This window comes from Euphorbia lathyris, chromosome 9, assembly GCF_963576675.1.
Source record: "Euphorbia lathyris chromosome 9, ddEupLath1.1, whole genome shotgun sequence".
In the NCBI taxonomy this organism is placed as follows: domain Eukaryota; kingdom Viridiplantae; phylum Streptophyta; class Magnoliopsida; order Malpighiales; family Euphorbiaceae; genus Euphorbia; species Euphorbia lathyris.
This window is the reverse complement of record NC_088918.1, coordinates 75616263-75629597: the sequence shown is the minus strand read 5'-3', so window position 1 is coordinate 75629597 and position 13335 is coordinate 75616263. Positions and strand designations below refer to the sequence as shown.

At 33.5% G+C, this 13335-nt stretch overlaps 1 long non-coding RNA gene across 3 annotated transcripts; it reads left to right on the top strand.

Annotated features, from left to right (window-relative positions):
* Nucleotides 1–510: 510 nt before the first annotated feature.
* LOC136206851 (uncharacterized) lies at nucleotides 511–8567 on the top strand. 3 transcript variants are annotated; one of them, XR_010676459.1, is made up of 4 exons: nucleotides 511–1298; nucleotides 3124–3362; nucleotides 4008–4134; nucleotides 6191–8567. It is a non-coding gene; the product is annotated as an uncharacterized lncRNA (long non-coding RNA). The 3 variants fall into 3 exon arrangements; XR_010676460.1 differs by having other exon boundaries at nucleotides 3926–4134; XR_010676458.1 differs by lacking the exons at nucleotides 4008–4134; nucleotides 6191–8567 and having other exon boundaries at nucleotides 3124–3665.
* Nucleotides 8568–13335: the final 4768 nt, after the last annotated feature.

Sequence of the window (13335 nt, the reverse complement as noted above, 5' to 3'; positions counted from 1 at the left end):
GCTTTATGTAGAGATGGAAAAATTGGTCATGCAGTAGATTTGTTTGATAAAATAGTAGCTATGAATCATCAACCTGATCTGCATACTTATACTTCAATTGTAAATGGTCTGTGTAAAATTGGAAAATTGCATGTGGCTATGGGTTTGCTTAAAACAATGAAGGAGAAAGGTTGTGAGCCTGATGTGGTGACATACAGTGCCATTATTGATGGTCTTTGCAAGTGTAACCAAGTTGATGAAGCATTTGATCTTTTCAAAGAGATTAAAAGTCAAGGAATTTTGCCTAATGTTGTCATTCACACTTCACTAATTCATGGTCTTTGCTATTCAAGGAAGTGGAAGGAAGCTTCGGTGTTGTTCGAAGAAATGTTGGATAGGAATATAGCACCGAATGCAGTGACTTTCAGTACATTAGTAGATGAACTTTGCAAAGATGGAATGATAATGAAAGCCCAATCTATTGTCATCAAACAGGTGTTGAGCCTAATGTCGTTACATATAGTTCATTAATAGATGGATATGACCTACATGAAAAAATGCATCTAGCAAGGAAAGTGTTTGATGTGATGATGAGAAAGGGTTGCAATCCTAATGTCCATACTTATAGCATCTTGATCAATTGGTATTGTAAGAAGAAATGTATTTACAAGGCAAAGCAACTTCTCTACAAAATGTCTTCTATAGGTTTAGTTCCTAACCATCATACTTATAGTTCTCTTATATATGGCTTATGTTATACAAGAAGGCATTGGGAAGCACTCAAATTTTTTAGAGATATGTGTGCAAGTGGCTACCTTCCGGATGTAGTTACATACTCAACTTTGCTACATGGTTTTTGTGAAAACGGGCATCTTGAAGTAGCATTCTCCTTATTTGATGAAGTGCAAGTGAGCAATTTAAAGCCTGATATAACCACGTACAATATCCTAATTGAAGGCATGTGCAAAGCTGGAAGATTTAAAGATGTAAAGAAATTGTTGTCTAGACTTTTTGTTGATCGGTTGCAGCCTACAATTCACACATATACTATAGTAATTGATGGACTTTGCAAGAAAGGATTTGTAGATGAAGCATACCAGGTCTTCAGAAATATGGAAAATGATGTTTTATCGCCAAATAATTGCTCTTATAATGTGATGATTCATGGATTTCTTCGGGGCAAGGATTTAGCCATGGCAGCGGAGCTTATTCGTGACATGCGTTGCAAGGGTTTCTCTGCAGATAACACCACATTGGTGTTGGTAGCTGAGAATAAGGCCATCTTGAAGTTACTATAAAAAGTCCTCATGCATATCATGGTGAGATGATGAGTTGAAATTTACATTTTTATTACATCAGCTTACAAATTATGTTCTACTGCGCTCAATACTCCAATGCAATTTATTCTAGTAGGAGTCATATATATAAGTATAAAGAGTCGGTCAGAATAGTCTACGACGAGATTGTGCTAGGGATAGAAATTCATGTGTTGGATGAGAAATTATTTTGAAGAACATGTATGATTATATAAGTTGTTCAATTTTGTTCATTGGGTTGTGCAATTAGTGATCTCTTATAGCACAGGCAACAACTTACAATTGAATTTGTGAAATTGCAATGTGAGAATAGAATCTGAGAGTATTACTGTAAATCAAAGTAGTTATTTACTGCTTAAAATTTTCTTTCACTTGCATGATAGTTTAGAATCTAGTGTTATTTTCAAGCTACGGAATGAGTTTATGATACTTATTTCACATGCATATGACTACATACATGATTTCAGATCCTGACTTGGCTTGATGTCTAAGCATTTGTTTGTGGACCTAATATTTGTAATGTTGCCATGGCTTGATGTCTAAGCATCATTGTTTCTGTTGAAATTGGTGGTGAGTCTCAATTTTATTGCTATGCTTGAAAATCTGAGATAGAAGCTTTTCAAAATATTCAGTAGATTAATCTTTTATTTTATTTTTTAAGTGAGTAAATGTAAAGTTGATGACTATTCCTTTTACATTTAAATTGAGGCATTATGTTGCTTGAGTTGAAACCTGCTTGACTCGAATGCTCTGTGTAGGATGAGTTATATTATATGACTCAGCCTATGAGAAATTCATTAATAGGTGGATAAAAACTTTTAAAATTGCACTGAAATAATCTTTAGCTCAAATAGTTATGGAAGTTTCTTTGGAAACCCTTTCACCCTTTGTGTTGTTTGTTATATGCATTCTTCTTATTGATAGTAGTGAGACTATTATTAACTTTTAGTTGCTGGAGAAAGGATAATCTTGTGCAGTCTGCTCTTTGTTGGCTAATTAGATATCATTTCTAACATTGTAGTGAGGAATGGTCCGACTGATTTCCTTATTGTGCCTTCTATATGCTCAATGTTCTTTCTGAAAATATAAACATCAATTGCAGGGTAAAGGGTATAGAGTAGATATTAGTTAAGGCTGTAGTATGTGAATTTTATTTATTGTCAACTTTTCCTTATTTTCTTTTTACGTTTTGTTATCGCATAATAAAAAAAGGTTCAATGCTTAGTGTCTTGAATGATAAACATAAGTTTAATTTCGGGATAAGGGTCAAATTTGCTCCTAAGGTTATTGGGGAAGATCAATCTTATCGTACAAAATTGTCCAATTTTTACCCCATAGTAGAAATTTTAGCTTTACTATACTCTCATGACACCCTTTTCTAAGTCAATGTAGACGAAAGTTAGTGACGAAATTCCTTAAAAAAGGGTAAATTTATGCTAGGATTTCGACCATGGAGAAAAATTGAGCCATTTTGTACTATGAGGACAAAACTGAGATTCTCTAATAACTTTAGCGGCAAGATCTGCTCCTATCCCCTTAATTTATTTAACTTCATTGATATGCTCTTCGTTCCTTCTTTCTTTTTCCAATTATTATGCAAATTACAATTGATCTTTTATTTATTTTGGACTGTCCTTGTTGAGCTGGAGGTAGCATTGTTGGAGCAATTTGTATTTTTATTTTGCTAGTTATTTTGTAGTAGTTTGATACATTAAGGACATATAAAATACGACTTTCATTATTTGTTGGCAATGAATGGGTAACTCTGTTTTGCTAGGCTCATACGAGTTAAAGATTTTGATCCTATTTACCTTGTGTATGCTTGTAGGTCGATAAAAAAAAATAGATCACCAGCAACTTTGTGGGTTAAATTTATGTACAGAAGGCAGGAGTGCTTGTTTTACTGTCTTTATGGTGATTTGAAAGCAGGCAAGTACATCAAAAAGCTAACTTCAGTAATTATTCACAGAGACCGGTTATCATAGGATTGGATTCCTGATCAGGAGTTGAGAGTGTAGCTCGACCTAAAGCGAGAGGGAGTTCAAGCAGAGGCATGATTGAAAACAGGTATCCAAAGGCGAGCAGAGGTTTCTTTCTCGAGTGTACTGAGGATCATCTCATGCATCAGTGATTTCGCTTAAGAAATTCAAGTGATGGGTTGTTTACATATTTGCAAATTAGGATATCATAGTTGCTTACCAATGAATTTTTGTTACTTTTTGTTACTGGTACTCCAATGTATGTTTAATACCAACCTAGTGCCTCTAGTCTGTATGAGTCAGAATTCTTTATACAGATCTACTTTCGTGTTTACTAAGCAATTGAACTTTCCAAATTGTGATTTCAAATATAGATGGAGATTATATTGTTTTTTCTTTGTTTAAAAAAATTCTAAATTAATGATATTGACTAACAAAATTTTCATGTGTATTCTTTTCAAAATTTAATTTTTGGTCTGTTTCCTTGCTTGGAATAAACAAATGGCTATAGTTGCAAATAAATGATCTGTAATTTTTATTTTTCTTATGAAGTCTTCAAAGGTTGTTTGAACTGGATTGTAGCTATGTTTGTGTTGCTAAATTTGATGAGTACTATATGGAATACTTAATTGTAGAAGTTTTATGCATCAGAAGTATGATTTGCACTAGAGTATCTCCACATGTTAGGGGATTTCTTCATTTGGAAGTTGATTTTAGCATCTGCTTGCACTAGCCTGTTGATCTAAAGATGTTGCTACAAACAACTGTTGCAACTCTCTTGCCTTAGTAGGGTATCACCATCATTTCCAATTGAAGTCGGTGTCTCTGAAGTTTCTTGCAGTTGCCTAAAAGTTTGAGAGGTTAGCAGATTTCTATGTTATATTATTTTTGAACAGAGTAAATATGAAGTTGATGCATGATTGGGTTATTTTGTATCAAGCAAACTATGTATGTTATTTTGAGTTGGATTTGTTTTGGCTTATAGTATTTTGAAGATGGTTTTGTTGGGATCATAGTTGTTAGGATCGTCACGAGTCGACTCGTATGATTCGATCGGATTCTTGATGATTTTGAGTCATATCTATGGTACGACTCGAGATCATCAAGAATCGGACATGATTCGGCTGAATCGGTGGTGAATCGGCCGAGTCTCGATTCATGACACCATTAAAAAAAAGAACTGTTTTTAATTTGTAAAAAACCAAAAAAAGTGTGTGCAGGAGAACTAAAACTATTTAATAAGCAGTTATGGAATACAAATAGATATAGAAGACTCTTGTTTAGATTTTGTAAATTCAAACCTTCCGTTTCTCTGTTCTTTCCTTTTCATTTTCTTTTCTCGTCTATTTATTTGTTCTTTTCAACTGTCCTCTATAATATTCTTTCGTTATCTTCGACTTTCTCTCTCTGGAAGAAGAAGATGATGGTTCTTTTGATGCTAATGAATTCTTTGGCGATTAGTTTTATTGGGATTGCATTAGATTTGAATTTTAGTGCTTGGTTCATAACTTGATATAATTTCTATAATATTAAAATTGTATTTTTAGATTAATATTTAAAGTTAAACATGGTTAATATTTTATTTTTTATAATATTTTAAATTTAATCCGAATCTTACGATTCGGTTTGATTCATGAGTCCCGATTCACAAAATGAGGATTTCGAGTCACGAGTGGAATCTTGATTTAACAACTATGATTGGAGCTCACTGTGTTTTCTATGGAAACATTGGAACATGTACCGTGAACTGAAATCCCCAAAACAAATGCCCCCTAATATAGTTTAATGTAGTATTCAATTTTTGGAACATAAGGGAAACCAGTTTACTTGTCTTATGCCCAAATCTGTAGAGAACAGGCGGGCTTTAGTGCTTATATTGCACCTTAGAGCTGGATGTGCTTTGGCTTGGCAATCTCATACCTCTGGTCCCTTTTTAATAAAAAAACTAATTTGTTAAAGGGACTCCCCTTCTGTTATTCCATGGTCTTGTTGAAGCTCTTTGTGCTCTTTGAGGCAAATGGATTGGTAGGTCTTCGTCACCTCCCAATTTATGACAATGCTTTCTGTGTGTTTAGTGGAAAAATATAGCAATTTAGTAGTATGTTAGAGCGGTTAGAATTAGTAAAGGGAATCAGCAGAAATAACATGGTACTGTTTGATGTTGATAAAAAGGATTAAAAAATGAGGGGTCATCATGTAGTGTATTATATTAGTCATATGATTGTTCTTAGTTGCATATATGTTTGTCGATGGCATTTTTTTTAGAACTGAGCGTCTTTTCATGGTATTTGCAACTTGTTGGAATTATCAAATACTATGTGTAGTTCGACTGTACTGAACTGAATATCTGTATGTGATTACACTATATATGTGTTCAGAACATAGTTCATTAAGGGGCAACTAGATCATTAACATTACATCCTAATTGGAATTTTCAACTTATCTTATGTTGTTTTTTCTGTTTAAGTTCCTATTTCCTCGAAAGTAATTCTAGAGCTTAGAGGTTCTCTCTTAATGACCCTCAATTAAACAGCACATATAGGTTCTATGGGTAGGAAATTGAAAAACACGGGCTTGTTTTACATTGAAATGTAAGTAGAAAACGTGTAACTCTATCGCAGACTTGGGATGGTAACACCGCTTAGTTATCATAACAGACTGTAACTTGTTTGTTCCGTCTTTTTAAAAGAGCATGCATAATCTTAATTGCAAACCTTGTACACTGGGTAAGATTATCACTGCTAGCTTTGGCTTTCTTGTATTTCTATACTTGTTTCTTTCTGTATACTCTGTTACATAAAAGAATTTATTTAAACTAATTTATGCTTTTTTATATATCCATTTCAAGTTCTAGTATCAAGTCTGATTTGATTGAAAAGAAGAAACTTTATTAATTCTCTTTTGATTTTTGTGAAGGTGTCCATTGACTTGATACAGCCATGTCCTTGTAAGATTCAAGAGCTTCAAGTGTTTCAACAATGGCTGCCACTTTAGGGTTCATACTTATGCACCTTAATGCTAGTAAGGCTGTTTGGTTTGCCCCCTTGACAGAATTCTGCCCGGGAAGCCTTGCATCCATCACGTACCCGCAATCTCCAGCTATTTGTCAGGTAAGGTTTAACCCAATCAATTAGACTTATTCATTGCTCTTCTTCCAGTTAATAGCTCTGGTACTACTACTCCAAAACTATACACATCACCTTTTGTTATCAGGTGTCGTGCAGTCATTCATTTACGGTTTAATAGAACTTAATAATTGCTCAATTTCGTCATTCAACTTGGCTTGTAGGATATTTATCCAAAAACAATGCTTGAGTTTGGTTCCGGTTAGGAAAGAGTAAACTAACAAGTTTAATTTAGGTGGGCTATTGATGAGTTTGAGGCTTCTTTCTCTTAGTCTTTATCCCTTTCTCTTAGTCATGATTATGTTTTATTGTATAATATTGTTGAATTTAATTTTAAAGAGATTTCAAGATTATATTGAAATTAACCTTAAGGAGAAATAGGATTTGTGGTTTAGATTCTATGTTTGTTTTACAAAAGAGAATATAATTGATAGACAGGCCTGAATTTTCTTCTAATCATCACAATCTAAAGGCATGCAAGTTGACCCCTAATAAAGTCCGCAATTAGACACGGGGTTTGATGGTCTCCCTTGTAGTTTCTTCGTGTGAGGACGTTTACTAGTGAATGCTTGGTTCCCAATTTAGAGATTTCTGGTGTTGGATGAACGGGCACATCAATTGAATCTATAAAATTTCTTATAACTTTCTTATAATTGCCTTATTTCAAACTTTTTCTTGTCATTATGTAACACGCTGGTCCAATACCATGTAGATATTGTCCGCTTTGGCCCAAATCCAACACTTTGGGCCTCACGGCTTTAAAACGCGTCTGCATGTATTGGATTCACATCTTACTAATAAGCCCCAATCACTCACTCTCCATTTCCGATGTGAGATTCAGTTCATTCCTGCCCACATCACCATTCCTTAGGGCCGCTCCTTGCTCAGGCCTTCTTACCCCGGCGCCACCCACTCTGGACCGGGTCGTTACACATTATGTTTTCTCTTGAGATGATGGCCTTACTTTAAGTTTTTGCTTGAACATTGCAATCTCTTATTATTTTTGTAATTGAGATTTGAATCCCTATATATTTGTATTTCAGGATTGAAATAATTAGTGCTTTTGATGGACTATAATATTATTTTACAATTATATTCTATGTTGACCAAAGAAGAAATTGCATTAAAATGGAAACGGAATTCAAGGTCAATAGATTTCTAGTATTCCTCTGTTTCATTTTAATTGTCTCTTAAGGTTTCTATACAAATATTAAGAAACCTATTAATTAGCCTAAAAAATAGTTAAACATTACCTTATTAGAGCATCTCCAACAGCCTCTTAAGTTGGCTCTTAAGTTAAAATTTGAGGAGGGAGAATGAAAATTCATCTCCAACAGCCTCTTAGTGGCTCCTTAAATCACTAAGAGCTTCTTCATCCTCTTTATTAATAGAGAGCATCTCTCTACCTCTTAGTGTCTCCTAACTTTATTTTTTATTAATAATTTATTATTGATGTGTCTCTTTCCTCACACTATTGGTAATGTAACAATAAAGAATAATCTTAATAATAAAATAATAAATAAGAAGTGAATATAAGAAGCATTGTTGGAGATGATATATCTTAGCTACTCTTAAAACATTAAGAGTCAATTATTTATATTATTTTTAGAGAGCTCACTAAGAGTCTCTTGGAGATGCTCTTACCCTCTTGCAATTAATGCTTAAATTTCTTTGCAAATTTGTTTCCTCTTATTATATAAGGACAAAGTTGGAAAACACACATTTAATGCTTATTGAAACGTGTAAAACGTCAAATAATTTGAAACAAAAATTTTTCCTCAAAACGACAATTATTATGAAACGGAGGGAGTACATCTAAAACCACAGGATGTTTTTAATTCTCATGTTTATTGGAATTCTTTTTTCAGTTCGACTCCAAATTGTTGGTAGTCCATAAAATTAGATTTTTTTTTTTTTTTTACAGGGGTTTGTTTACACTCCCGAGGTTAAATACATTTCCACATGTAAGCTATTGATTGGTTTTTGCCTTTTTTCCTTTGGAAATAGTAGTGTATCTTTGAAGTCCAGACTGTTTATTGGTCCATGTGTATAGTTGGTTAAACTTTATGTTAGATATTCAGGTTACTACAAGTGTTAAAGCTTATTAGCTTGATTTAGAGCAGACTCATTCCTTTGATTCGGTGTAGGCCCATTCTTTTATTCTATCTTATATCATTTGGTATCATTTGATTCTCGATCAAAAATTGATCAACCGTCGTTAGTAAACAACTGACCCGAATGGTATCTTATTAGTAATAGTTACAATCAATGTCAAAGACCCTCTGGACTTATAAAAGGGTTTTTAGTATTGGTCTTTTCTGTAGACCGATTGTAATATCATTGAGTTGGTCACCAACTCCCATAATGTATATAAATAAACAATTTTGAATTTAAAAATAAACATTATTAAATAATGATTGAATGTTAAATAAAAATATTCGAATTATTAATTTAGTTAACTAATTTAAATAGAAATTAAATAGAAAATGAAATAACAATATTAACAAGGGTTAAGTCCAAATACAAATTTTGTTGTTATACTGATTTGCAAATGAAGAATTGTGATTTTTTTTATTGTCAAAATGAAGACTGTGCTTGTTGATATTTTCAAATCGATGATTTTTGAGTTGCCATTGTCAAATTTGGCCATTAATGAACTCAATATGAATTTTCTTAGAATTTAATGATATTTTTAGCAACTTTAATACTTCAATTTTTTAGTTTTAAAGTCATTTAGTCATTGTTTGGAGAGGAGAGAGAAGGTTAAAAAAATAACTGATTTTGAAAAATAAAAAAAAATGTAGTTCCATCCAAATGTGCTACTAAATAATTTTAATTCTTAAAAAATTTCAATTTGATGTCGTTAACGGTCAAATTTGGCAATATCAATCTAAAAGTCATCGATTTGCAAATGTTGATAAACATAGTCCTCGTTTTTACAACAAAAAAGTAGCAGTTTGCGATGTTCGAATGCAAACCTATTAGAACTCCAGTAGATGTACACCTAAAGTTATGTTCCATTGAAGGAAAGGATTTGGAAGATGCTACCATATATAGATAATTAGTTGGAAGCTTGATTTATCTCACTCTAACGAGGTTAGATATATCATATGCAGTAAGCATGGTACGTCGATTTATGCAGAATCCGAAAAAGCCTCATTTAGAAGTTATTCGGAGAATTCTTTGATACCATGGACTATAGTATTTAATATAAGAAAGGAGGAAAGAGTGGGATATGTGGATATTGTGATGCTGATTATACTGGAGATAATGACACAAGACGTTCAACTACAGGTTACATGTTTAGTCTCGGATCAGGACCTATATCTTGGTGCAGCAAAAAAAAAAAAAAAACATACGGTGTCCTTTGTTGGTCCCGTGTGATTAGTTCCAAGGAGGGGTTATGAACTAATATAACTTTTTCGAATTTAATTAAGCCGTCTTAATATATTTTCTTGAGTTAGTTAACTCAGCTTTGGTCAGCACAACCAATTATAGTGTAAGACAGTTTTAGTCAGATGTTGACTAGAACTATTTTACGTATGAGTTGGGAATTGACACTATTGTGGTCAGCTTCCAACTCAGCACTCTTATTTACTCAGTGTCAGTTTAAACAATTTATATGCTAAGTAAATATGACAAGAAACACATACATATATATATTGAGAGAGTGTTAGAGATTACTCAGTACGACTTATCCTAGTTCGGCCTTTCCGCCTACATCCAGTCCCTAGAGTCCCTCCGGGCTTTTTAAATCCAATACTGAGCTCTTTAAAGGTGGAGCACAAACCGTTTACAAGGCAGTTGAATATGCAAGAGTACATTCCTCTATTCGTCTACTCAACTCCTACTAAGTGCTATAACCAAACACCTAGATTTCTCTACCACTAAGCACTCAACACCGAGTACTCAGTACAACACTCTCAATTTTACAATTGATACAAATTGTTCTTTTCGAATAAAGAACACTTTAGATGATTAAAGAAAATCAATCTAGCTTTTACACAAGAATAGAAATTTGGTGTAAGATCTCTTTTGGCTTTTGTGTGCTTTGTATGTATACTCTTTTTGTTCTTGTTGTGTTCAGCTTATGATCCAAGAATGATCATGTCCTTATATAGTTGAGGTCTGAAGCAGAAATGGTTTGAACTTTGGATTTTTCCGTTGATCCAAACGGCTCCTTTTTTAGACAAGTTTTGGTCAGCTTCAGTTTTGCAGGCCAATCCTGTCGTTCGAATTCCGCAGGCGTCAGGTTTGTCTTCTTCTTGCAGGTTTTTGACAAGACCATTTTAGTCTTGTTACTTTCCATCTTATTCTATGTAATTTGGAAACATTTGGTGTTTAATTGATGTTTTTGCTTCATATTTTGTTTTGGGAGAAAGTTTAGATGTTTGGTGAAAAATCTGGAAATTAGTGGCCTTTTGGAGCATTTTGGAGTATTTGCAAATCAGAGGCCAATTTCAGTTAATGCGTGGGCACGTCCTGTCTCAGCTGTAATTGAGAAACAGTAGCCAACTTCAGTTAAGGCGTGGGCACGTGGCTGGACGAATTTGGAAGAGATAAGAAGATATTTTCAGATTTGATTTTAGGATATTATCTTATTTAATTGTATTCTATTTTAGTTAGGATTTGAATATTTCTTATTATCTCTATTTAATCATTAATTAATTAGAGATTTAGTTTCTTTCCTTATCTCTTAAGGATATTTTAGTCTTTCTTCTTAGGGTTTTCCCCCTATAAATAGAAGGCTTAACATTCCTTAGAGAGGAGAATTAGGTTTTTCAGATTTTCATTTGTATTGTTGAATTGTTTTCATTATGAGTAGCTAAGTTTTATCTTCTGATTCAAGAGGGATTTCATTAGGTTGAAAGTTGTGAGGTTTCATGTATTAATTTCTTCAAGTATTAATTCAAGTTCTGATTTTCTTCTTCAATTCTTTTTATGATTATTGAATCGTATTCGATTTTCTATTGCTAAGTATTTATTCTTGATCCGTAATTGTCTTGAATGAATTACAACAAGTAGCAAAAATCGATCTTGAGTAATTGAGTTTTTGCTTGAGATTGATTGGGAAGAAAATTCGGCCAATTGCTATTGTTTGTCGGCGTTCCTCTCAATAGGAATTGATTTGATAGACTTTCTTAAGCGGTTATTGAGAAATTGGATATGCTTCATTCCCTTTTCTTAATAACTAGGTTGATTTAGATGCTTCATTTAAATTGATAAATTAAGGGAAAGTGAAAAAGTGAATTAGGTAATCCTCATACTCTTTAATCAAAGATTTAAATTTTAATTTGTTTATCATTTAAACCAAGGATCAACAAACACCCAATGAACCCAATCTCTTGAATCAGGCTCTCTCATTATTGAATTCCCATTTACTTTACTTGTTTAATTTGATTTAACCATCCATCAAAATCAAAACCCCCCTTTTTATTTTATTTGATCATTTGAATTGAGAGGTTAATTGTTCTCTTAGGATTCGACCTGGTCTTACTATTACTACAAATCAAATTGTAGTCCAATAGAGAAATCAGTAAACAAAACTATAAATCTATTTTGTCGGGCTTCGACAAACCCGCCAAAATTTGGCGCCGTTACCGGAGAACAATTTAGTTTCTTGATTCATTTTCCTTTGTTTTTGAACCTTTTTATGACCCGCACCTCCCGTGGAAGTGAACGAATATTTATTTCTGAAATAGAAAAAGAAATACGGAGGTTAAGAAAAGAAACAAAACAAAAGAGTGTTTATTCATCGTCTTTAGAAAATTTAGAAGAAATCAAAGAAAATTTTGTTTTTCAAAGTGAGGAAGAGACGATGGCTGGAAATAGAACATTAAGGGATTTAACAGCACCCAATTTAAATCGCCAATCATTTTGCATTGAGTTCCTAAATCTAGAGGTACCTTTTGAACTTAAATCTAGATTAATTCACTTACTCCCTTATTTTCATGGTCAAACGTGAAGATCCTCATAAACATTTGAAGGAATTTCATGTCGTTTGTTCCGGTTTGAAACCCAAACGAGTAACCGAAGAGCAAGTTAAACTACGAGCCTTTCCTTGTTCTTTAAAAGATAAGGCTAAGGATTGATTGTACTATCTTCCATCGGGATCTATCATGACATGGACCGAAATGCAAAGGTTATTTCTTGAGAAATTCTTTCCATCTTCACGTGCAGCGAATATTAGAAAGGAGATATGTGGAATTAGACAAGCTTCTAGAGAGACCTTATATGAATATTGGGAGAGGTTCAAGCAACTTTGCACTAGTTGCCAACTTCATCAAATATCTGAACAACTCCTAATCCAATATTTTTATGAAGGATTGGCTCCAATTGATAGAAGCATGATTGATGCAGCTAGTGGAGGAGCATTGGTGAATAAGACACCTGATGAGGCAAGACAATTAATCTCCACTATGGTTGAAAACTCCCAACAATTCGGAACAAGATCAAGCAAAATGACCCAACAAGTTAATGAGGTAAGTAATTCTAACATTGAAAATAAGTTTACTGAATTAGTTTCTTTGGTTCGTCAAATTGCTGCAGATAAAGTGCAACCCGAAAAGGTATGTGGAGTATGTTCAAATGTGGGACATCATACTGATGAGTGCCCATCATTACAAGAAGATTTCCAACAAGCAAATGCTATTGGAGGATTTCTAGGACAACCACAACGCAAATATGACCCTTATTCCAACACTTACAATTCAGGATAGGGTTCATCCAAATTTTAATTATGGAAATCAAGGAGGACAGCCAAGGTTGCAAAACCAGTCATATAATCGACCACCTCAAGTGCAAGGACCATCCAGACCTTCAACTTCTAACTCAGGTATGCCTTTAGAAGACATTGTTAAAAGCCTAGCTGAAAGTACTTTTAAATTTCAATAGAAAATGGAGGCAGAAATTCAGAATTTGGGAAGTCAAATGACT